The 27,397-nt window shown below is 36.1% G+C and overlaps 1 long non-coding RNA gene and 1 pseudogene across 2 annotated transcripts in view; one reads left to right on the top strand and one right to left on the bottom strand.

Moving 5' to 3' along the window:
• Window positions 1-27,397, top strand: part of LOC143691674 (uncharacterized) — a 102,268-nt gene that overhangs the window by 61,434 nt on the left and 13,437 nt on the right. The gene's annotated exons all lie outside the window — the stretch shown is intronic.
• LOC143689955 (group XIIA secretory phospholipase A2 pseudogene) lies at window positions 412-4,329 on the bottom strand (annotated as a pseudogene).

Genomic DNA, 27,397 nt, shown 5'->3' with positions numbered 1-27,397 from the left:
CCCACCATACAGCATACGTAAAAATAAAGTAAAATAAAAGGAAATAGCCAATCTGTCTCTGGTGTGTTGCATTTCGGCAGCTAGCAAACTGGAACAACATATATACAGAGAAAAGAAAGAAAAAGCAATGATTTTTCAAAGTACACTTCAACAAGTAGTTACAGAACAGATTTCAGAGTTTGTTATGGGTTACCATCCACTATTTTTCCTTTTAGCTGCTCCAAAACACCAGAGGCAGAAGCAATACATATTTTTTTTTTCTTTTTTTGTGTGAAAAATAACATATATACAAAAAAAAGCAATAAATTTCAAAGCACATCACAACAATTAGTTGTAGAACCGGTTTCAGTGTTTGATATGGGTTACAACGTCACAATTTTAGGTTTTTACTTCTAGCTTGTCACATCTTCTCTAGAGATCGTTTTTTTTCCCTTCATAATGACACCTGCAGGTGGCCCTTTGGGTGTTCAGGTATGGTTTACAGACTAAATGTATAACCCTATCAAACAACAGCTCCACTGCTGCTTCACATTCCTGAACGTGCTGAGCAAGGCCTAGTGCTTTCTAAACATTTCGGCAGATCTTGGAGAGGCAACGCTGGAACTCCTCAGCACGGTTTTTCTTGTCTTTGCCACACTCTCATTGCACCTTACATGCTGGTTGCAGCACTTTGTCAGGGAGTGGATGCCACTGTTGAGGTGAATACCAAACAGCGAGATCCACATACATTAGGTGTGAAGGGTTTATAACCAGAACGTAGGAAAAGGCTTAGATCCGTCAATGCCCTTGTACTGGCAGAGCCCAACCTCGCGTCAAGGAGGTCCAAGGCGGCATTCAGTTACCTGTCTATCTTGTGGACGTCGTTTCAGGTAGTCTGAAGGGTTGCCGTCCAGTGAGTGGTCTGGGCCTCCTCCTGGCAAATGAGAGCTGCCGCCAGGAGGAGGAGCAGGAGAGAGACCAGCTGCTAATCTACAGCCACGCAGAGCGCTGGCCTTGCCGGGCACCCCAAAGGGCCCCACCGGTGCCCGGAACCTCGGCGCACGTGTCCCCACCTAGCCCCCTGGGTGCCCTGGGGGGCCTCACATTTATTTTTAAATAACTAAATATGCTTTAATTTATTTTGAAAAAAAACATGTTTTGATTCTCATAGTAAATATGGGACAATAAACAAGCATATTCCTGATCTCCTTCTCCTATTATTAATATTTATATTATGCCTAATTATTAGCATTTTGAAAAGATTGATGAACACCTAGAAAATCTAATCCAGAATGAAAATAACCTAATTAAAAAAAAACACTCAACAAATCAGAGAGAGAAGGAAATGCAAACCGTAATTAGAAATGACATAGGAGTCATCATTACAGATTGATTTTATGGCAAACATAAATAAGGAGCATAGAATATTGAAAGAAAGATACAAGCTGTAATTACCTGCAGATGCCATGGTTGTGTATAAAGAATGTACAGAATAATCTATTAGAATTAAGAAATGAAGTGAATTTCATAAGGTCATTAGACATAAGATGAATATACAAAATCAGTTATATCTTATATCGTGGTAACAAGCAATTTTTTTTTTTTTTTTTTTTTTTTTTAAGGAAAGACAGAGAGAAGGAAGGAAGGAAGGAAGGAAGAAAGGGAAACATTTTTAAACATTTTCTTGTTTTATTGTATTTTGTTTTTCCGTTTTTTGTTACATGGGCTGGGGCCGGGAATCGAACCGAGGTCCTCCGGCATAGCAGGCAAGCACTTTGCCCGCTGAGCCACCGCGGCCCGCCCGTAACAAGCAATTTTAAAGTGAATTATAAAAGCAATACCAACCACAAGAGTACCAAGACATTTAAAATATTTAGGAATAAATTTAACAAAAGATGCACAAGCAAAATAATAATGAGAGAAATTAGAAAAAATATAAATGAATAAGAACTATTATATTATTATGGTCAAGGATTAGAATTGTTCATATTGGTAAGATACCATTTTTTTCCCAAATTTATCTACAGATTCATAATCATAATCCTGACAATTTTTTATGTGTGGAAATTTGTAAGCTAATTATAAAGTTATATGCAAATGGACCAAGAAATTCTGGAGGTATCAAGACTTATAATAAAGCCACAATAATTAAGGCAGTATAGTGTTGCACAAGAATATAGAGCTTAGAAACATATCTACACATATATGATGACCTGAATTATGACAAAGTTGCCACTTTGATTCAGTGGAAAAAGGAAGTTATCATTAAAAAAATGGTTTTGTGTCACTTGTTCATATGGGAAAATAAACCTTGACCTCTTTGTCACACTATCCACCAAAATTAGTTTGAGATAAATCATAGACCTATACATGAAATGTAAAACATAGAACTTCTAGAAGAACTAAAAAGAGGGGAATATTTTTATGACCTTCATGTATATAATCACTTATTCAGCACAGACTGGGAGAAAATGTTTGTAATACATATATTCAACAAAAGGACTTGTATAAAGAATATATAAAGAACTCCCATTTATCAATAAGAAAAAGATAACACAATTTAAAATAGATAGGCAAAAAACTTATAATTAGCTAAATAACAACTTCCCTTAAATGTCAGCTTCTAATTCCTGCGACATGCAAATGCTACTTTGCTTGGAAAAAGTGCTTTTGCAGATGTGATTCACTTAAGGATCGTGACATGAGAGAGATTATCTTTGGATGAAATGAATGGGGCTTAAGTGCAAGCATAAGTATTCTCATGAGAGAGAGGCAGGGAAAGATTTGACACACACATGCAGAACAGAAGGTATAGTTACCATGATCTTTCTGATGGATAATACAGCCACCGGCCGAGGAATGCCAGCAGACACCAGGAACTGGAAGATGCAAGGAACTCATTATCCCCTAGAGCCTTCCCAGGAGCCTCTGCTGACACCTTAGTTTTGCACATTAATACTTATTTAGGACTTCTGGCCTCTAGAACTGAAAGAATAAAAATCTCTTGTTTTAAACGTTGAGTTTATAGTAACTTATTACAGCACAGGAAACTAATTTATTACAGTCACAAGAAACCAATAAAACACTTGAATAGGTACATAACAAAAGAAAATATCTAAATGGCAATAAACATATGAAAACTTTCATACCATTAGTTATCAATAAAATGCAAGTTGATACTGCATTGGGATTCACTATACCCCATCAGAATGGCTACATGAAAAGAATTGGCAATGACAACTTTAGTAAGGAGGTAGAACAGGAATCTTCATTTACTAAGGATGGGTGGATGTAATACCAATGGAATAAGTACCATGTTCACCAAAAAACATACATGAGAACATTTATAGCAGCATTATTCATAACAGATCCAAAATGGGGAAATAAACAAATTGTTGTATATTTTTCAGTGGAATATAATGTAGCGATGAAAAAGAAAAATCTTTTCCTACACTCTACACCTTGGATGAAAGATACTCGATACAAGAGTGGTTGCTGAATGATCCCACTTAAAGTTCAAAAACAGGCAAAACTAATCTAAGACACTATAAGTCACAATAGAGATTACTTTGGGGGGAATATTCACTGAGAGTGAATCCAAGGGATCCTCTGGGTTACTACGCCCTCCTACTGTTGGCTGCCCTAGTTTGCTTCATCATTTCTGATTGGTTTCCCTTCATTCCACTCCCACCTTGGTAATTAGGCTCCTTGCTCAAGTCTCATCAATCACCGTTTTGAAGGAGCCAACTATATCTGCCGGGACACCTACTGATGGAATGCCACTCTCCCCTCCCTACACTGACAATAAACTTCTCCCAGGTGCCACTACAGTCTCCCGCCTCCCCCAGGTCCCACCTTGCTAGATGCTTTGGTCTATGCGTGAGCTCTGCAATGGCTTAGAGTGGGGGTGTCTCCTCTCTGGTGTCCAGCAGGTGAGACAAGAGGGGTCACTTCCGGCTGTAGGCATTTTTATATCAGAGCGATGTGCTTAGAAGAAACCTGAACACACCTTTTTTTTTCTATAGAAACTTTTTCCAAAGGCAGGCTATTAGAAATCTCAAATCATTTTAATTTTTATGGGCATTTGCTTTTCTTATATTTATTGGAGGGTTTATGAAAAAACTGCATAAATTATAGACTGATGTTGAATAGAGATCTTTGCTTTACAACATTACAAGTACATTCCTTTTTTCTCCTTCATATTAAGCATTTCCATATGCAATGTTAAGATAATCGTGTTTTCATTTTGCTGCATTGGCTTTTCCTCTTTACTTAATCTCTTCTTCCCTTTTCGTTACAATGTTTTTTTCTTCTTGTTTTCTAAATTTGCTCCGAACTTTTTACTTCCATGCTTCCGGTCTGTACTGCTATAACCAAAAATATGCTTATAGATTTCATTACTTTTTTGGAACAATCTAGGAACTATTTGGGAAAGATTTTGGCCTTCCAATTGCCAGCATCTCCCCCGCCTAGGTTATCTGTTCTATTTCTCTTTTCTGCAGGGGGTAATAGCAAGGTGCCATCCACCTCCCTTTCTCTTATGGAAAATTAATTTCCTTAATGAGTTTCACCTCAAAGGGATATTTGCATTTCAATTAAAAACTCCCATAGATGGCATGTCTTTGCTAAAAGGAATTAATTCTATAAATGGAGATAACAGGTTTTATGCAAACCAGGTGGGATGTTTTTTGACAAGAGATCTTTACTCTAATACTCCTCAAATCTAACAGGTTGCTGATCCCTAGTCCAGTGTACAAGGATGATGCTAGCCTTTGCTTTTCTCAGTGCCTGAGTCATGTCTATAGATATGACTATAGACACCAAACAAGTTTTTATAGGAATATAATCTAGGGCATATTGGCATGATTTATCTCATGATTTGCTATATATATATGAGATGTGGGTTAAGTATAATTTACCTACTACTAGTTGAAGACTTGGACCTGATTTTGAACCCTCTGCCTGTAATACCTCACAATGTGGAAAAACATTGTACCTGGTTCCTATTATTAAAAAAAAATTTGTATACTTTTACAGGTATTTTTCACTACCAAAAACTTTCCAATTAACTGTCAGATAGTCAATGTCATGTACACTTTAAATATGCAATTCTTAGTCAACAATTTAAAGAAAGAATTACAAAGACATGGGGGGTAATATATCTGAAAATACATGTACATACCTAAGTGAAATTATTTCATTTGCTCTAATGTTTTTCACTACACATACTCATAAATAAATATTTTTCATTTGTGATGTTCTTTTTATAAATGCAGGAAACTGAAATCAAATAGTCTTTGGGAAAGGATGTTCTTTCTATTCATATCAGAGAAGGCGGCAATATTTTCTCTACTGGGAAAGAAAATAATAGAATATTCTATTAAAAGAAAATATACGCATTTCTGAATACATCATAAATGCATGCGATTCTGGATAAGCCAAGGAACTGATGTATATTAATTGTGTAAATGACATTGTCAAAGCCACTGCATGGTATACCATAGAATTAGAGGAACAAAGAGCATGGTTGAGGCCAGGGGTGATTTTGAAGGACACGCAAGGCCCTGAGCATTTTATCAGAGTGAATTCTACCTGGAAGAGAGAGTGCACTCTTGCAAAAAGCACACGTGAAAAGACTAATTAATTCACTCCAAGATTAAAAAGAGTACTGATGATATGTTTGCTCAAATTGATTGAACTTAATATAGCTAAGACATTTTAAAGCCCTAGGAAGCTAGTTTCATCTCTAAAAATTATTGTACATGGTAGTTTCTTTTTTCTTCTTTAATGACTCAAAGCAAGGGGGATTAGATTAGAGAGATTTAGAAAAATAAGTTGATATCAAACTGAGAGGCACCATTTTTTTTTCTGAACTGTACTAACAGGTTTATGGGAAATTAACTACAGCAATTTACTGAAGCCATAAGCACAGTAGGAGTTTTCACAAGAGCAACAATAAAGAAGTACCTTAAGGAAGAATGGAATTACCAGGGCAGACAATTGAAAACCTCATTTTATGCGGAAGATTTCCCTTTGTGAATAAAAGTGTTTTGATTAGCTGTATATATTAAACTAAGAAGAGAATTGGATGTAGAGATAACAGGTCAGAACAAATCTACAAACATCACACAAACCATATACCTCATAATCACACATACCTAGCACATGAGTTCAAACAGAATTGTTAATTACATGTTTATTAATATTACTACAAAATGGTTTCTTTTCAGTGTTGTAAAGGAAACATTTTATGGGCACATTTTAAGAGGCAACTACTGTCAGATCTGGGATTTCTTAACATAAGATTCTGTTCTATTCTTGTTTTGTTTTTTTAAATTGAAAGGAAAATGTTCAATACAAAACTCGATGAGACACATAAAATATAACAAACAAAAAAGACAGTGCACCCATTTAGTAAATGTCACAGAAATACATATAACATTGGAATTTGTTACCAGTAATTGCAATCTAAGATGCCTACTTAGTGAATTAGGTATATAAAGCATTTGAAGGAAATTAAGGTGTAGGAAAATGAAACCAAAAGAAGGTAAAAAATGGGCTGTTGAATTGAGTATTTGCAAATTATTAAAGTCAAATTTACTCTAGCCGCTCAAGATAACTTTTTATATTACCTAAATAATTTGCTGCAAAGATAGAGCCTTTTTACCCTCTGCAACATCCTGATTACAGAAATATATAAAACACCAAGGCAGAGCAGATAATCCAATTGAGCCATTAAGGTGTCCTATGGATGGAAAAACACACATAGAGAATTTTGTCCATTGTAACTTAAGGTTTTGGAGTTGCACAATTAATGGCAGCCAATATTTTGAGTCAATGAATTTACTTCTGAAAGGATAATAACATTTTCATTTTAGCAATAGGGAATCAAAGATTGTAAACTACATTTCTTACTCAGCAATTAATGTCTATTGCTAATCCAGTGATAAATTCTCCCAGTCCCACACTACTGAACAGCAGTCTAGGGACTCACAAAGGTGGCCATGTTTCTGAGCTAAAAAGGCACAAACACTCTAATAGCAGCTATCATTTATTGAGCACTTACCATGTGACAGATATAGAAAGTACAAAGCTCTCCCTATATATATATATAAAATGCATAAAATGCCATATAAAAGATTGATTACCTTTCATTTATAGATGATGAAATTGAAGTTCAAAAACTTTAAATGACTAGTACGAATCATATTGACTGTAGGTGATTTCTCCAGGACTCCAAATGCTGGCTTTTAGGATTCCAATGTCAATTCTATTAATCAGAACATTTTGTGGAATTAATGAATAAGAAAAAGCAAGATGTTCAAAACAGTCCAGGCAGTCACTAAGCTGGTATTAGCTTTATGTATTAACCTACTCTTATCTCACAAGTTATTTGAAACTTTTCCCCAGTTTACTTTTGAGTTTTACTACCTATTCCTGTTCTTACATCCTCTTACATCCTGTCAGTCCCATTTTCCAAGCTCCACAACCCTTACTAGGACAAATGGGAAAAGTTATTTTGGTGTGGGACTGAGAGGAATCTGCTTTGCTAACATCACAGCATATAAATTTGGATACAGAATAAGGATAAATAGAACAAAAAAAAAAGTTCACACTAGTGAAAGTTTGAATATGTTCCTACCACATTGACAAACAGAGTTTCCAAATCAGTTTTTTTTTTAAGTTTATATGAGTGTTTATGCACTATTAACACTTGGAATTTGCCGCTCTCTTTTTAGGCTCTTCTTATAATTCAAAAGAAGATAAAGCTGTTCTTCAACATTTTTGGTTGGTCCTTTAATTTTCCAACTCATAAAAAATAATTATGTTGAGTCTTTCATTATTTTGGAAAGTTCATATTGTTGATTTCAAGATGTAGGAGAATATAAAAAGCATCTTCTGTTATCTGGGAATGGATTTGTCAACCTCCCCACACAATCAGACGAATGACTGCATAAACAGATGGGTGTTGGATTTTGTCAAAATAAAGTGGGAGGCTAATTCCGGAGATAGAAACCCTCCCTAGGGAAATACTACTCCACTGACAGTACTGTGGAATCCAAATCTGGGTGTAATAGCAGCGTGTTTGACTGGCTGTGACTCCTTAGGGGGCATAGCAATATGATTTAACAAGTTACCAGCCTTGACCCCAAGTAGGTGAAAAATTTAATGATGAATATGTGTATCTTACATTGAGATCAAGAAGTCAGTCTCAAAGAGGGAAAAAAGTGATATAAATAGCTTTTATTTAAACACTCTGGTGGCTAGGTAAGACAATTTCATGCAAACTTGCTTTTCCGCAGTTTGAAGAACAAGCAAATTCAAGTGCATATGATTAACTAAAGGGCACAAAGCATTTTCAACATAGTGACTTGTAGAGAAAGAGAGCCCTGAGTAAGCTCTTCCTCTAACAAGATGGCACTTTTCTCCTACATCCATTCAAATCCCTAGCAACACTGACTCTGAGTTCTTCTAACCTAAAATTCCTATTTCATACATCTTCTCTTAATCAAGTTTCTCCCACCTTCTGATTTCCAATAAAAATTTCAACCACTCCTAAGGCATATCATTCTAGCTCAGAGTGATTTCTCCCTCCTTAGAAAATCCCCTATCAGTGTATCTAAAAAAGCACTTAGCACAGAATAGGCATTCTGTAAATATTTCCTAAATAAAGGAATAAACATGCATAGTACTTCACAAACTGATTTTATGCACAACTGTATTTTTGAAACTGAGAGCAATCTCACATAATGGGTAAGGCAGATATTATTCTTTCCCTTTCATATTGGCTAAATGAGGCTTATAGAGCTCATATCTTATCCAGGTCATATTAGGAGGGGCAAAGACAGGTTTGGAATGTAGATTTTGCAAGCCTAGGATAGTTCTCTCTCCCTTCCTTTTATTTGTCTTTCCAACTGGGATATCTAAAGGTTGTATGAAATGGTGCTATTCTCTTAAAAATTAGGTTTTCTTAGAGTCAGTTTTACTGTAGGAATTTCAGGGAGAAATTAAATAATTTAAAGTAATTTATATGAAAGCAAGCAACTGATATGCAATTTTGCAATTTTCATGATTCCAAAAAATGATACTTGGAAGAATGGCTCAGGACAAAGACACACATACACACACACACACACACACACACACACACACACACACACACACACACATACACACACAGAGGTAAAGACAGCATTTGGCACAGAAGAGAACTCAGGAATTGCATAGAAAAATTGTAAGTACAAGAACAAGAAACAAATAAACAAAAAAATGGAAATGAAAAACAATTAAACCTAACTGCCTGTCAGGGAATGATTTCTATTTGGGTATAAGGTATTCTGAGAAAGATACGGAACACAGCAGAGGGAATCTTTAGGTAATTCCGATTTCCACAAAAGAAAATAAAGGCTAATAAAGAACAAATTAATGGAAATAGTTTTATTCAAAAGGAAATTACCATAATAAAGTCTTCCTTATGCTAGCAATAAGACAGAGGGATGTCTCTCTTTTGTTTGTCCACTCCAGTCCCATGTATACAAGGGAAGCTTGTCCTTTTGTATGGAATCCCCAGTCAGTTCTCATTTAAAAGGGAGGCCTGTTTAGTTAAATTTATAGGAAACCTTTCCAAACTGTGTTTAGTCATCAACTTGCTCTTCTATTTGTTAACATAAACACATACTAAGCATTCCGGACTTGGGGAAAGCAAAATCATGAAAGAGCAGGGCTAAAATCGACAGTTAAGGCAGGCTTGAGTAGGGACCTGAGAGAGGAGAGAAAATATCATGAATAAGCCCTTGCATAAGGAAGGTCAATCAAGGTCAGGACATCCTGTCCTACAGACAACCTGCCTGGGGCTACCCATCTATGCAAAATACAAGGTGGCAGCCAACCTGTCCAAATGCACTAACACCAGGCACCACCCTGGAGAGAAGGGAGAGTAGGAAAAAGAGCCTGAATGAGAACTGGGCACAGAGAGTAAGTAAAACAAGCAAAAAAGCAAATTGCCACAATGTTGTGCCTGTTGCCTTCCTCCTCTTGCGAGAATGCCCGCATGCCCTTCTTGCATACACATACAAGACAACTTTTCCACCTGCTTGCAAGAATTCTTTCTTGCTCTGTGGCTAAGAACCTAGGAATTCATCCCTGACAACAGAATGAATGACAAAAAATTATTAAAAATGATGGGTGCAAAATTAACAATGAGTCAAAAGACCAGGATGAATGTAGTTCAAATTTAAATGAGACCTTGGAAGATAAAGATAAGGAGATCTCTCAAAATATGGAGCAACAAGAAAAAAAGAGAAAATATAAGAAAATGTTAAGAGGCATGGAGGATTAAATCAGGAGGGAGGTCCAAAGGAGGGTTTTCAAAGGTAGAAGGAAGATTAGACAAGTTGTTTGTGGTTGGTGGATTATTTGGGCTACACTAATTGTCCTTCAGGTAAGGTAATTAACTGAGTTCTTTATCTTGTAGTTTTTTTTATGGTCTGGATGTCTTTGGAGTTTTGAGGAACTTGATCACTTGAGGCTTTGCATACTTTGGACAACTTATTGATTTAAGTATTAAATAATATAACCAATTAAAGGACAACACAGTAGTTGTGTTAAAAGAAATAAAACAAAATCGAGTTTCTATGGCGAAGAGATTTAAATGGAGTCAGGAGGTTACTCTTCAATCTGGACCTTACTCTTAAGCAGGTCTCAGCCAGATATCACAAATGTTCACAGATGCAATCAACTGGCTGATGATTTAATTCACCAGCCTTCTGGTTTATCAGCCAGGTGAAAATTCTGCCACTGAGAGATGCTTACAATTTTAATTAAATGAATGAATAAAAGAGCACACAGTATTGGAAAGAGTAGGGGAATGGGAACTATCATACATATTTGGTGGACGTTTATGTTGTAAATTGTTACAGCCTTTCAAAACACGATTTGATATTATCAAGTAAAATTTATTTTTTCATACTCTTTTATCAAGAGTTTTTAGTTTCTTTTCTATTCCTAGAAAATACACATTAAGAGAAAGACTAGTGCAATGGATTTCACTTCAACATTTTTTTGTGATTGCTAAAAATGAAAATAATCCACATGTTCATTATAGGGAAATGGTTAGGGTATAGCTACTCATGGACTATTCTATAGGATTTTTACCAATGAAAGATTTATATTAAAACAAAGCTATATATTTGAAGATGTATATATAGTTAAATGTAAGTGGGTGAAAATCTGGAAGGATACAGACAAAATTGTTAAATGGTCATTTGAAAGGATAGCAGAAGGTTAGAGAAAGATGAAGAAAAGTGTAGAAGGACTTCATAATTTATTACATATTTTTCTGTATTGTTTGAATATTTACAATGAAACTTGCTCAAATTTTATTGTGTCATGCTTTTATGATTAAACTACAAGTTGAAGCAAATTTTCCACCATAAGAATGTTTATAGTGAATAACAATGATGTTCATGGTAATATTAGTAATAATTTGCTATTAGTAAAATTATTATAAATAATTATGATAATATTAATGCCAGCATTTGTTAAGTTTTTGTACTAGGACACTATGCAAATGAATGTGCATAACTATTTTATTTAATCTTCATAACCACTTTGGCACTATTATCATCCCCCTTTTTTAAAATGAGACTGGAGTTTAGAGAAATTAAATAGCTTGCCCCAAATCTCACAGCAAATATGTGATAGAGTAGGGCATGAGTCAACGTTTGCAAAATTTTCATTTTGCAGCAGGAGTTAGAAACAGGGTAAGATAATGGGTAACTGGAGCTGAAGGGATACAGACTGTGCAACAGGACTAGATACAAAAACTCAAAAATGGACAGCACAATACTAACTAATTATAAAGTAATCATGTTAAAACACTGAATGAAGCTGCATCTGAGCTATAGGTTTTTTTTTTGTCTGTCTGTTTGTTTGTTTGTCTTTTTTTTCTTTTTCCTTTTCTTTTTTTTTCTATATTATTATTTTTATTTTTTTCTCTATATTAACATTCTATATCTTTTTCTGTTGTTTTGCTAGTTCTTTCCCTAAATCGATGCAAATGTACTAAGAAATGATGATCATGCATCTATGTGATGATGTTAAGAATTACTGATTGCATATGTAGAATGGAATGATTTCTAAATGTTGGGTTAATTTCTTTTTTTTTCTTTAATTAATTAAAAAAATAATAATAGCTATGTCTTCACAGGACTAAAATGCAGTAGGCTTTTTCCATGAGAGTTTATATTTTTGGCCTATGGTTTCAACAATGAACTAAATGTACATTCTTTAGAATTACACTGGACTTTTCTGATTTTCCTAGATAAATAATGAGACTTGGTATCAGTGCTTTAATTTGTTTAAGCTATTTAGTTTAAGTGTGTTCTTTCTCATATAATCATGCCTTAGTAAAAATCAGGTTACAAACTGTTTATCTTACCTATAGTCAGTTATGATGTGTGAGATTTGTTTTTTTTTCCACTTTAAATTTGGGAATTGCTTTAGAAAAGCAATAAAGAAATATTAAAAACATAAATTAAAACAAACACAAGACTCTGAGGCATTTTCCAATATTAGATTTGAACACATTTTAAATGAAGAACATGTTTCAAGCTACGAACTGCTTAGAGCCAAATGATGGAAAAGGAAAAGCCAATATATATTCACACAGTGACCCCAAGATCAGGTTCATGTATTTGTGAAGACATTGTGAATACTGAATCATGAATGAGGATTCTGAATACTGAATGCTTTTACTCTGATGAATTTTTCCAATAGAGCCAGTGATTATTTCATAAGGACTAATTGGATGTGTTTCCCTTTCCAATACGCTGAGTTTACAGAACTGCTATGAGTGTATATGTGTACATCTACCACATTGTTTTCTTGGTATTGATGATTGGTCTCTACTCTTCTGTGGGTTTCCTGTTGGGCTCCATGATGAGTCTGCAGGTTGGTGGGATTTGGGGTTGAGCCTGTGGTCGTGGACTAAAGCAAATTTGAGTAGTTCCCAGAGGTCTTCATGGATGATCAGGGTCTCATTAGCTAAAAGTTAGCTAATCAAAAACTAATCTTTGGTGCACGGGTGGTTCAGTGGTAGAATGTTCACTTTTCATGTGGGAGACCTGTTTTGATTCCCGGACCATGCATACCTACCAAAAAACAAACAAACAAACAAACAAAAAACTAATCTAACTAGTTTAGTTTCCCAAAGTGTGACTTTTTTTTACTAAGATAATTTCCTCCTTCAAAGGAGGGATGCTTTTTGTCTTTTCCCTTTGAATTTTTCTTATACTTGTCTATCTCATCTGGGTGAACAGAAAATATTTTAAATGTAGTGCTGCCTCTGTTCTTCTCTAGATCCTGAACTTGTAAGATCTTGAAAAGAAAATTATAGCAAAATTGAGTTTGATGAATGAAACAAATGACCACAGTTCAGTGCTGGAGGGCTGAGAAAGACAGAGAATTTTATTCTCTTTCTTCTCTCCTCTCTCACTTCCCCACTTGTCTTGGAATAAAAGATTAAAAAATTAACTTAAATGTCAAACTTTATATTAAAGAAGGTTAAGATATAGGCTAAAGATGCTTAAGGTAGGTAGTACCAGAGAGGAGTAACTGAAGGGATAATTTCATAAATGAAATATACTTTTTCCTAATGAGTACTGGACAAAGACAGAGAGTTTTAAATAATGGGCATCTTACTTTATTCTCCCTGTATTTGTTATCAAGGGCCAAATATTGCGTTTAGGTGCCATAGAATAAATATATTGCACAAAGTGAAAGAAATAAAAGGAAGGGGCCAAGATGGCGGCTTAGTAAGGAGCGCACATTTTAGTTCGTCCCCCAGAACAACTACTAAATAACCAGAAGCAGTACAGAACAGCTCCCGGGGCCATGACAGAGACCGGACACACAGCGTACCCCAGTCTGGACCAGCTGCACCAGCTGTGAGACTCCGCAACAGTGAGTTTCCCGAGCCGCCCACACTCTCCCAAGCCACGGAGACCACCGGCCGGTGCCCCTCCCCCACAGGCGGCTTCCCATAGGGAAAGGAAAGAGTCTCCAACAGTGGCAGGGACTGGGTCCAACCAAACACCAATAGTGGCATTAACAAACAAATTCTGACTGCTAGAAGTGGGCCCCCAGCTCAGGCGAAACTGATCAAGGCAGAAGTCGCCTATTGGGCTGACTGAAAGGGAGGAAAGGGGATGAAGTGGAGCCTTCTGTGGCTGTTTCTGTGGAGGCTTGGTCCCATCTGGACTCAGCGCTGGGATTGCACAGGCTGCAACTGCCCCGGGCACAGAAACAGGCTGCTTTCAGGGCTGTCTACCACCTGAAACTTCCGCACGGGAGGGGTGAAACGCAACTCAGGCGGAATCCCACTCTCAAGGAATTCAGATCCCAGGTCTTCACAATTTGAAGCCATTAAAACCAGCCTACAACCTTTCCTCTGTCTCCACCATGCCCCCAGCAGGGAGAGCCTTCCAAAGTTAAAGGAGCCACAACATATTTTGCTGGTGGGATCCACAGACAGACAAGTGCCACATACTGGGCAGGATAAGAGAGCAATCTCCAGAATAAACTAATTAAGGTAATTAAATGTCCAGATGCCAGCAAAAAATAACAAATCACACCAGCAAATTGAAGATATGGCCCAGTCAAAGGAACAAACCAATAGTTCAAATGAGATACAGGAGCTGAGACAACTAATTCTGAATATATGAACAGAAATGGAAAATCTTTTTAAAAAACAAATCAATAAATTGAAGGAGGACATGAAGAAGGCAAGGAATGAGCAAAAAGAAGAAATGGAAAGTCTGAAAAAACAAATCACAGAACTGATGGGAATGAAAGATACAGTAGAAAAGAGATGAAAAAAAAACAATGGAAACCTACAATGGTAGATTTCAAGAGACAGAGGTTAGAATTAGTGAAATGGACAATGGAACATCTGAAATCCAAAAAGAAACAGAAACTATAGGGAAAAGAATGGAAAAATTTGAGCAGGGGATCAGGGAATTGAATGATAATATGAAGCACACAAATATACATGTTGTGGGTGTCCCAGAAGGAGAAGAGAAGGGAAAAGGAGGAGAAAAAATAATAGAAGAAATTATCACTGAAAATTTCCCAACTCCTATGAAAGACCTAAAACTACAGATCCAAGAAGTGCAGCACACCCCAAAGAGAATAGACCCAAATAGGCATTCTCCAAGACACTTACTAGTTAGAAGGTCAGAGGTCAAAGAGAAAGAGAAGATCTTGAAATCAGCAAGAGAAAAGCAATCCATCACATACAAGGGAAACCCAATAAGACTATGTGGAGATTTCTCAGCAGAAACCATGGAGGCAAGAAGACAGTGGGATGATATATTTAAATTACTAAAAGAGAAAAACTGCCAACCAAGACTCCTATATCCAGCAAAATTGTCCTTCAAAAATGAGGGAGAAATTAAAATATTTTCAGACAAAAAGTCACTGAGAGAATTTGTGACCAAGAGACCAGCTCTGCAAGAAATACTAAAGGGAGCACTAGAGACAGATATGAAAAGACAAAAGAGAGAGGTATGGAGAAGAGTGTAGAAAGAAGAAAAATTGGATATGATATATATAATACAAAAGGCAAAATGGTAGAGGAAAGTATTACCCAAACAGTAATAACACTAAATGTCAATGGACTGAATTCCCCAATCAAAAGACATAGACTGGCAGAATGGATTAAAAAACAGGATCCTTCTATATGCTATCTACAGGAAACACATCTTAGACCCAAAGATAAACATAGGTTGAAAGTGAAAGGTTGGGAAAAGATATTTCATGCAAATAACAACCAGAAAAGAGCAGGAGTGGCTATACTAATATCCAACAAATTAGACTTCAAATGTAAAACAGTTAAAAGAGACAAGGATACTATCTACTAATAAAAGGAACAATTCAACAGGAAGACATAACAATCATAAATATTTACGCACCGAACCAGAATGCCCCAAAATACGTGAGGAATACACTGCAATTACTGAAAAGGGAAATAGACACATCTACCATAATAGTTGGAGACTTCAATTCCCCACTCTCATCAATGGACAGAACATCTAGACAGAGGATCAATAAAGAAACAGAGAATTTGAATATTACAATAAATGAGCTAGACTTCACAGACATTTATAGGACATTACACCCCACAACAGCAGGATACATGTTTTTCTCAAGTGCTCATGGATCATTCTCAAAGATAGACCATATGCTGGGTCACAAAGCAAGTCTCAACAAATTTAAAAAGATTGCAATCATACACAACACTTTCTCAGATCATAAAGGAATGAAGTTGGAAATCAATAATAGGCAGAGTGCCAGAAAATTCACAAATAATTTTTGGAAGCTCAACAGCACACTCTTAAACAACCAGTGGGTCAAGGAAGAAATTACAAGAGAAATTAGTAAATACCTCAAGGCGAATGAAAATGAAAACACAACATATCAAAACCTATGGGATGCAGGAAAGGCAGTGCTAAAAGGGAAATTTATTGCCTAAATGCCTATATCAAAAAAGAAGAAAGGGCAAAAATTTGGGAATTAACTGTCCACTTGGAAGAACTGGAGAAAGAACAGCAAACTAACCCCAAAGCAAGCAAAAGGAAAGAAATAACAAAGATTAGAGCAGAAATAAATGAAATTGAGAACATGAAAACAATAGAGAAAATCAATAAGACCAGAAGTTGGTTCTATGAGAAAATCAGCAAGATTGATGGGCCCTTAGCAAGACTAGCAAAAAGAAGAAGGGAGAGGACACAGATAAATAGGATCAGAAATGGAAGAGGAGATATAACCACTGACCTCACATAAATAAAGGAGGTAATAACAGGATACTATGAACAACTCTATGCTAATAAATACAACAATGTAGATGAAATGGACGGGTTCCTAGAAAGGCATGAACAACCAACTTTGACTCAAGAAGAAATAGATGACCTTAACAAACCAATCACAAGTAAAAAATTGAATCAGTCATTCAAAAACTTCCCAAAAAGAAAAGTCCAGGACCAGATGGCTTCACAAGTGAATTCCACCAAACATTCCAGAAAGAATTAGTACCAACCCTGCTCAAACTCTTCAAAAAAATTGAAGTGGAGGGAAAGCTACCTAATTCATTCTATGAAGCCAACATCACCCTCATACCAAAACCAGGCAAAGATATTACAAAAAAAGAAAACTACAGACCAATCTCTCTAATGAATATAGATGCAAAAATCCTCAACAAAATTCTAGCAAATCGAATCTAGCAACACATTAAAAGAATTATACATCATGACCAAGTAGGATTCATCCCAGGTATGCAAGGATGGTTCAACATAAGAAAATCAATTAATGTAATACACCATATCAACAAATCAAAGCAGAAAAATCACATGATCATCTCAATTGATGCAGAGAAGGCATTTGACAAGATTCAACATCCTTTCCTGTTGAAAACACTTCAAAGGATAGGAATACAAGGGAACTTCCTTAAAATGATAGAGGGAATATATGAAAAACCCACAGCTAATATCATCCTCAATGGGGAAAAATTGAAAACATTCCCCCTAAGATCAGGAACAAGACAAGGATGTCCACTATCACCACTGTTATTCAAAATCATGTTGGAGGTTCTAGCCAGAGCAATTAGACAAGAAAAAGAAATACAAGGCATCAAAATTGGAAAGGAAGAAGTAAAACTATCACTGTTTGCAGATGGTATGATACTATACGTCGAAAACCCTGAAAAATCCACAGCAAAACTACTAGAGCTAATAAACGAGTACAGCAAAGTAGCAGGTTACAAGATCAACATTCAAAAATCTGTAGTGTTCCTATACACTAGCAATGAACAAGCTGAGGGGGAAATCAAGAAACGAATTCCATTTACAATTGCAACTAAAAGAATAAAATTCTTAGGAATAAATTTAACTAAAGAGACAAAAGACCTATACAAAGAAAACTACAAAAAACTGTTAAAAGAAATCACAGAAGACCTAAATAGATGGAAGGGCATACCGTGTTCATGGATTGGAAGACTAAATATAGTTAAGATGTTAATTCTACCTAAATTGATTTACAGATTCAACGCAATACCAATCAAAATCCCAACAACTTATTTTTCAGAAATAGAAAAACCAATAAGCAAATTTTCTGGAAGGGCAGGGTGCCCTGAATTGCTAAAAGTATCTTGAGGAAAAAAAAAACGAAGCTGGAGGTCTCACGCTGCCTGACTTTAAGGCATATTATGAAGCCACAGTGGTCAAAACAGCATGGTATTGGCATAAAGATAGATATTGACCAATGGAATCGAATAGAGTGCTCAGATATAGACCCTCTCATCTATGGACATTTGATCTTTGATAAGGCAGTCAAGCCAACTCACCTGGGACAGAACAGTCTCTTCAATAAATGGTGCCTAGGGAACTGGATATTCATATGCAAAAGAATGAAAGAGGACCTGTATCTCACACCCTATACAAAAGTTAACTCAAAATGGATCAAAGATCTAAACATTAGGTCTAAGACCATAAAACAGTTAGAGGAAAATGTAGGGAGATATCTTATGAAACTTACAATTGGAGGCGGTTTTATGGACCTTAAACCTAAAGCAAGAGCACTGAAGAAAGAAACAAATAAATGGGAGCTCCTCAAAATTAAACACTTTTGTGCATCAAAGAACTTCATCAAGAAAGTAGAAAGACAGCCTACACAATGGGAGACAATATTTGGAAACGACATATCAGATAAAGGTCTAGTATCTAGAATTTATAAAGAGATTGTTCAACTCAACAACAAAAAGACAGCCAACCCAAGTACAAAATGGGAAAAAGACTTGAACAGACACCTATCAGAAGAGGAAATACAAATGGCCAAAAGGCACATGAAGAGATGCTCAATGTCCCTGGCCATTAGAGAAATGCAAATCAAAACCACAATGAGATATCATCTCACACCCACCAGAATGGCCATTATCAACAAAGCAGAAAATGACAAGTGCTGGAGAGGATGTGGAGAAAGAGGCACACTTATCCACTGTTGGTGGGAATGTCAAATGGTGCAACCATTGTGGAAGGCAGTTTGGCAGTTCCTCAAAAAGCTGAATATAGAATTGCCATATGACCCAGCAATACCATTGCTAGGTATCTACTCAGAGGACTTAAGGGCAAAGACACAAACAGACATTTGCACACCAATGTTTATAGCAGCATTATTAACAATTGCAAAGAGATGGAAACAGCCAAAATGTCCATCAACAGACGAGTGGCTAAACAAACTGTGGTATATACATACAATGGAATATTATGCAGCTTTAAGACAAGATAAACTTATGAAGCATGTAATAACATGGATGGACCTAGAGAACATTATGCTGAGTGAGACTAGCCAAAAACTAAAGGACAAATACTGTATGGTCTCACTGATGTGAACCGACATTAGAGAATAAACTTGGAATATGTCATTGGTAACAGAGACCATCAGGAGATAGAAATAGGGTAAGATAAGGGGTAATTGGAGCTGAAGGGATACAGACTGTGCAACAGGACTGGATACAAAAACTCAGAAATGGACAGCACAATACTACCTAATTGTAATGTAATTATGTTAAAACATTGAATGAAGCTGCATGTTAGGTATAAGTTTTTTTTTCTATAATCGTTTTATTTCTTATTCTGTTGTCTTTTTATTTCTTTTTCTAAATCAATGCAAATGTACTAAGAAATGATGAATATGCAACTATGTGATGATATTAAGAATTACTGATTGTATATGTAGAATGGAATGATTTCTAAATGTTTTGTTAGTTAATTTTTTTTAATTAATAAAAAAAAAGAAATAAAAGGAAAACTAAAAGAAAATAAGGGAAAAAAAAGATTGAGAGTACACTTAGCCGCCCTTCACTCAAGCAAAATTTTCTGATTCTTGTTTATACGTGCTATTTCTCATCTTGTTGCCTCCCCAAGATGAATTCAGTAATCTCTTCCTAGGCTTGCTGTACTCAGGAATTCTTGTTATCATCCTCATTCACTTCCCATCAGCCTTGTTTCTGACAAGTTCAACCTGTTGCTGTCTCATAAATAGCCAACAGATATCCGATTGCCTCTGCCCAAATTCTATGGTGTATCAGGGACCATAACCTCATTCTCTCCTGTGACTTCAATCACCTCTATAGTTCTATGACTCTTGTAGCTGTATCTCCCCTCTGATATCTTCCCTGGACCTTGCACCCCTATGCTTTCTAGTTACTGGACATATCTGTCGCTGTAGACAGCAGGAAACTCAAAACTAAAATATCCAAAATGGTGTATTTTAGGATTTTCAAAGGAATTCTAGATTTAGGATTTCCAGAAAAGACATTTATTATTTGCTAAAGGGCATTAATGATATTGAGATTAAGTGACAAGTCTGACGCACCAAGAAGAGAGCTCTCAGTTCTTGTAGTAAATATTTTCAGGAGTACCTGAAACAGTGCTGCTTATGATTTTTTATTGCATTTCCTTGTGTAAGAACATTTGTCTATGTGCCAAAATCTATCTAGCCATTAGTCATATTAACTACCAACTGCATATTGCTAATTCAATACTAAGTCAGAGATAGAAGAAAAGCAGCTTTATATAGGAACAAAAACATGAACATTAAAAAAAAATCAATTAAAAAAAATGCTAGATATAAAGTTGCTGTCTCGTTTTTTAGATTCTGTATATAAATGTGACCAAACGAATAATGCATTAAGTGTGTGTGCCTAGGAGGGGTGACTAAATTGTGCCTTTAAATCTGTGATCAGCCTATGCAAAGAGAAATGCAATGAGGTCAGAATGTGTTAGTGTCTCTCCCTCTTGCACATGTCACTAAGTTTTCATTATAGGTTGTGATTTGAGGAATTCAAAGGCACTAAAATATCCCTTTAAATCAAACGGCCTCTGGAATTATTTGTAATTAGAGAAAAATGCTTTTAAAAAATTAAAATATTTTGCCTTCAGAAAGCTTCGGATAAAATTTTATATCTTCTATCTTTCCTTACCCTTTTTATCCTTCCTTTATTTCCATCCATAAAACATTTATTAAACATTTGCTCTATGACAGACATTTACTTGGAATTGATTATAGGGAAATATAAGAGATTAGATCCCTGCACTAAACTACAGAATGGAGAGTGGGTCAGATGTGTAAATAAATAAGTTCAATAAAATTATACCAATGATCAGATGGATATACATGGGACATATTTAAAAGGAAAATAATTTTAAAATATTCTGTTTGAAAATTACTGTGTTATGCCATTATTAGTGAATAGCAGATTAGCTTTCATCACAAAGCTAAACTTTAATGAATCTTGGCGGGAGCTACAAATATTCTTTAGGAAATAAGGTAAGGAAGCAGGTTTGGGTAGGTCAAGATTAGGGACAATTCACAAAACATACATGTGATTAAAGCAATAAAAAGGCTCAGAAATGTACCACAGTTCCAGCTAGGAAATTAGAAAACCTGCAAGAGATAGGCTCTTAGAGACTAGAAATCATGACGATATGGGAAACTGAGAAGGAGGACTTCCAGACAGTGGGGATATTACTAGCAAAATGTACAAAGCTATAATTTGCTGTATATGCAACAAGAAAAAAACAAAATAGTTATCTGTCTGAATAAAAGATATAGAGAGTAGCATAGTAGGGGATATATACTTGGAAAAGTTAGAGTGAAATTGAATGGTTTCTGATTACTTGCTCTCTACCGTGGCAATTTTTGTATTTTGATTTTAGCATTCATAGTATTTAATGAAATTTATTTATTTCCTCTCTAAACTAGGATGTTCCTCAAGTTTAGGGAGTGACTCTCCATCATTAAAATGACAGAACTCAGCTTAATCTCACAAAAATTACTGACCACTTACTATGAACAAGACAGTGTTAAAACCACTGGAAAGACTGAAGTGCAAAAAAAAAATCCCTATTGGGGAAATATAGACAATGATAATAAATAATTAAAGTGCATTTCAGGGGTGGCAAAATTATACTTTTAAGTAGGAAATAACTCACTTTTAAGATGGCATCTGGGCAAGGACATGAAAGAGAGGGAGAGATCCATGTGGATATTTTAGTAGGCGCAAACCCAGGCAGTGGGAATAGCAGGGTCAGAGCCTCTGGTGCTGAAGCCTGGCTAACATATTTAAAGTACAGCAACAAGGTAAGTGGTGCTGAAACAAAGAGGGTGATGTAAAATGAAATTAGAGAGAATACAGGGGGCAATGGAAGGGAAATAGGTAAATCATATATGTCAATCATCGTAAGGACTTTGGCTTTTATTCTGAAGGAAATGAGAAGCGATCAGAAAAGTTTCAGCAAAGGAAATGACACGGTTTAATTTTCCAAAACTGGAAATTGAGTTTACCAATTCATGGATGAGGGCTAGTCTGAATGAAGGTGGAGTTATCTGGACCTTGAGAATTCTCAACCCTAACCAGTTAAATCTCCTTTCCAGTGTAATACCTTGCACTGAGGCGAAAATACAGAGCACCTACCACTGAGGCTGACAGGAGCAAAAAGAGCCAGATAAAAGTGGGGGAAAGGAGGTAGTTTGAAAGCACTTCTGTACCCTAGAAAAGCCATGTTTTAATCCTAACCAATCTTGTGGTAACAACCATTTCTTCTAATCCCTATTCAGTACTATAAATTGGAAACTTTAGGTTATGTCCATAGAAATGTGACTCACCCAATTGTGGGTATTAAGTTTTGACTAGAGGGAAATGTGACTCCACCCATTCCAGGGGGGTCTTGATTACTTTACTGGAATCCTTTAAAAGAGGAAGCATTTTGGAAAAGCCTTGAGATTCTGAGAGAGCAGAGAATGACACAAGAGCAGCAGAGACACGAGAAGTACAGAGTCCACCAGTCAGCGACTTTTGGAGAAGAAGGAAAATGCCCCTAGAAGAGCTTCATGAAGCAAGAGGCCTGGAGAGGAAGCTAGCAGACATCACCATGTTCGCCATGTGCCTTTCCCTTTGAGAGAGAAACCCTGAACTTCATCAGCCTTTCTCAAGTGAAGGTAACCTGTTGTTGGTGCCTTAATTTGAACATTTTTATAGACTTACTTTAATTGGGACATTTTCTCAGCCTTAGAACTATAACAAACAACTTATTAAATTCCCTTTTTAAAAAGCCATTCCTGGGAGGGCCACAGTGGCTCAGTGGCAGAGTTCTCCCCTGCCATGCCAGAGACCTGGGCTCAATTCCCGGTGCCTGTCCATGCCAAAAAAAAAAAAGTCATTCTATTCCTGGTATGTTGCATTCCGGCTGTTGGCAAACTAGAACAGACAGTAGGATAGGTGCTGAGATAGAGCAACTTACAGGTGCTATGGAAGAACACCTGCATCCTGTATTAAAAAAAAAAAATCTTAGTCTAAGCAGAAAGTAAGTACTCCATGGCTTTGTCAAATGGTGGTTACGTGGAAGTGCATTACATAATGTGAGCAAAAAGGTAAAAAAAAAAAACACTTCTTTCATGTTAAGCCACTGAGTTTTGTAAAATGTTTGTACCACAGCATAAGCTAGCTTATCATGATTCCTATACTTCAGTGCATTTTCCACCAACCAGCCAGATATAAAAGCAAAAGTGTGATACTACAAGGTGTTGGGAAGGCTGTGGCCTTCTGGTGTACATGTCTTGTGTAGTCCCTCCCCTTGAGTGTGAGCAGGGCCTGGGGTCATAGCCAGTAGAATATAACCAATAAAACGAAGATCCCAAGTCAGAAATTCTGAGTGCGTCATAAGGGAGTCCGTCCTGTTTCTGCCTGACTTAGTCTGGTGAAGCCCTTAAAAGAGGAGCTGAGTCTTCCCTGAAAGGACACAACCCAGCTGACACCTTGATTGTACCCCCTGGAACTCTGACCAGAGAGCTCGCTAAGCCAATCCCCACAGAGTCTACCCACAGGAACTGAGATGATAGGTATGTTCGTAAGGTTATTAAATTTGTGAAAACTAATCATTAAAAAAAGTGGGGGAAAGGATAGGAATGGAAGACCTTAGAAACTTCCACAATAGTTTTAAAGCACTCTGAGATAATAACTGAAGAGGAATCTCTAGAACATGAGGCTGAAAAGCTCTTCTTTCCACCCTTTCCTTTGAAGATAGAAAGACAAACATAGACAACAAAGATGCAGAATTCCATACAGTATTTTTTGCATAGAGAGAGAATAAGTAGAATAACATCCCTTCAGACTATGAATTCACATCACAACTTAGTTGTGTCCACTTAGAAGTACTTAGAAACATTACCATACCTGGTAGCAGAGAACATTGCTAGTGCTCAGATTACGATTTCCATAACACATTCCTCACTATTAAGAAGCAGGGCTCTTTGAGAAATGACTGATCCCGGGTCCAGAGCAGGAAATATACAAGATGAACCTGGAAACTCCATTAGCCCATAAAATGAGGAAATTAAAATCTACTAGTATTATGTCAAAATAGTATAGGTGGCAACTTAAATAAAGAGCCTACTGACTGACGATGGGACAATTTGAGCATGAAGAAGAATTTCAATGAACTGAAACACAGCAATATGTTATAATTCATGAGCTATATTGATTTAAAAGTCATTGGTCACTTAGAGATTCTTAGGAATTGAGCTCATTTTTCCTGAAAATTTGTAAATAAAAGAATAAATATTTTAATCTAACTTTGCTCCATGTTTTTATACCTCAGATTACCCAAATGAGAGAAAGTTTTTATTTACAGAAGCATCCCACCTGATAAATGGAAAAGGAATAATAAGTTAGAATATGACCATTTTAAAGATCCTTAATAAAATAAGGATCTAGGGTATAATTATCATCGGCTTCTAACACCATAGCAAGAACAAGGTAAGTGGATATTTTTTTGCCTCCAGATGGAAGTACACAGCGTTGCCTATGAAAGATGCTTACCAAAATTCCAAACCTTTATCATTCATTTTAAGCTTCTAGATAAAATACTAATTTAAGGGGAATGCTGAGAAGAGTAGCATGTAGCAAATGGTAAAATCCAGACTTAACTAGAATACAACCAATCTAGTTTCTTCAAGAAAAATTAAAAAAACTAAATGCAATACATAGACATTATTTGGATCTTGATTTGAACAAACCATACATATTTGTGTATATAAGAGCATATGTATATAAGCACATGTGTATATATATGTGTGTGTGTGTGTGTGTATATATATATATATATACATAAAAGTTAAGGAAGCTTGACTATTGTCTGGATATTTAATGATATTAAGAAGTTATTACTATTTTAAGTGTGATCATATATTGTGGTTATGCTTCTAAAAAATGGCTCCTCAAGCTTCAAAGAGATATTCTGAAATATTTGCAGATGATATGACAACTTTGCTATAAAATAAGCAAGGGTTTCAGGAAGTGACAAAGAGGGTAGGGACAGGTATAAGACAATAGTGGACATAATCTATGATCACTGTAGCTGGTGTTGAGCATGTGGCATCTCATGAAACTATTCTCTCTACTTTTGCATAGGTTTGAAATTTTGAAATAGAATGTCTATCCTGAAAAAAAAAAAAGAATTAATCTGGCCACACTGGTTGTTCAAATGAGACGAAATGGAAGAAAAATGGGAAAAGTCCAGCAAATGAGCAGCGGTGGTCCATATCTCCCCTTGGGGCAGTTCTCAAGCAAATTCATTGACACTCAGCAGTTTGGGAATATTTGCCTCAAGGTATTTGAACCACAATAGCAGGTTTTAGAACTGGAAAAAGCATCATGGAAAAAGCATCAGAAAAGCAGCAGAATGTTGATTGAGTTGCAAAATTCATATTTATTTCAAAATGTCCTAAAATGCATCTTTCTCTTTGGCATAACTAGACATGCTTATTTTTTCAAAACTGTTTATGCAAGTGCTCCATTTTGACCTTTAAAACAGAATTTACCAATAAATTTAAATGGAATATTTGCTGATTAGTTTATGACTCACTTTGAGAATATTTGACAATCAAAAATCCAAATTTATTAAAAAGCTTAATTAAGAAGGCTTAACCTAAAATCTGATCAAATGCCCAGACACCAGCAGAAAATAATGGATGACGCTCGGAAAATTGAAGATATGGCCCAGTCAAAGGAACAAACCAATAGTTCAAATGAGATACAGGAGCTGAGACAACTAATGCTGAATATACGAACAGAAATGGAAAAACTCTTCAAAAACCAAATCAATAAATTGAGGGAGGACATGAAGAAGACATGGGCTGAACAAAAAGAAGAAATAGAAAATCTGAAAAAACAAATCACAGAACTTATGGGAGTGAAGGACAAAGAAGAAAAAATGGAAAAAACAATGGATACCTACAATGGTAGATCTAAAGAGACAGAAGCTACAATTAGTGAACTGGAGGATGGAACATCTGAATTCCAAAAAGAAACAGAAACTATAGGGAAAAGAATGGAAAAACTTGAGCAGGGGATCAGGGAACTGAATGACAATATGAAGCGCACAAATATACGTGTTGTGGGTGTCCCAGAAGGAGAAGAGAAGGGAAAAGGAGGAGAAAAACTAATGGAAGAAATTATCACTGAAAATTTCCCAACTCTTATGAAAGACCTAAACTTGCAGATCCAAGAAGTGCAGCGCACCCCAAAGAGAATAGACCCAAATAGGCGTTCTCCAAGACACTTACTAGTTAGAATGTCAGAGGTCAAAGAGAAAGAGAGGATCTTGAAAGCAGCAAGAGAAAAACAATCTGTCACATACAAGGGAAACCCAATAAGACTATGTGTAGATTTCTCAGCAGAAACCATGGAAGCTAGAAGACAGTGGGATGATATATTTAAATTACTAAAAGAGAAAAACTGCCACCCAAGACTCCTATATCCAGCAAAATTGTCCTTCAAAAATAAAGGAGAAATTAAAACATTTATAGACAAAAAGTCATTGAGAGAATTTGTGACCAAGAGACCAGCTCTGCAAGAAATACTAAAGGGAGCACTAGAGTCAGATACGAAAAGACAGAAGAGAGAGGTATGGAGTAAAGTGTAGAAAGAAGGAAAATCAGATATGATATATATAATACAAAAGCCAAAATGGTAGAGGAAAATATTATCCAAACAGTAATAATACTAAAAGTTAATGGACTGAATTTCCCAATCAAAAGACATAGAATCGCAGAATGGATTACGACCCAGCAATACCACTGCTAGGTATCTACTCAAAGGACTTAAGGGCAAAGACACAGACGGACATTTGCACACCAGTGTTTATAGCAGCATTATCTATAATTGCAAAGAGATGGAAGCAGCCAAAATGTTCATCAACAGACGAGTGGCTAAACAATCTGTGGCATATACCTACGATGGAATATTATGCAGCTTTAAGACAGACTAAACTTATGAAGCATGTGGTAACATGGATGGACCTAGAGA

This window comes from Tamandua tetradactyla, chromosome 7 (genome assembly GCF_023851605.1).
Source record: "Tamandua tetradactyla isolate mTamTet1 chromosome 7, mTamTet1.pri, whole genome shotgun sequence".
In the NCBI taxonomy this organism is placed as follows: Eukaryota; Metazoa; Chordata; class Mammalia; order Pilosa; family Myrmecophagidae; genus Tamandua; species Tamandua tetradactyla.
This window is presented reverse-complemented; position numbering and strand designations above follow the sequence as displayed.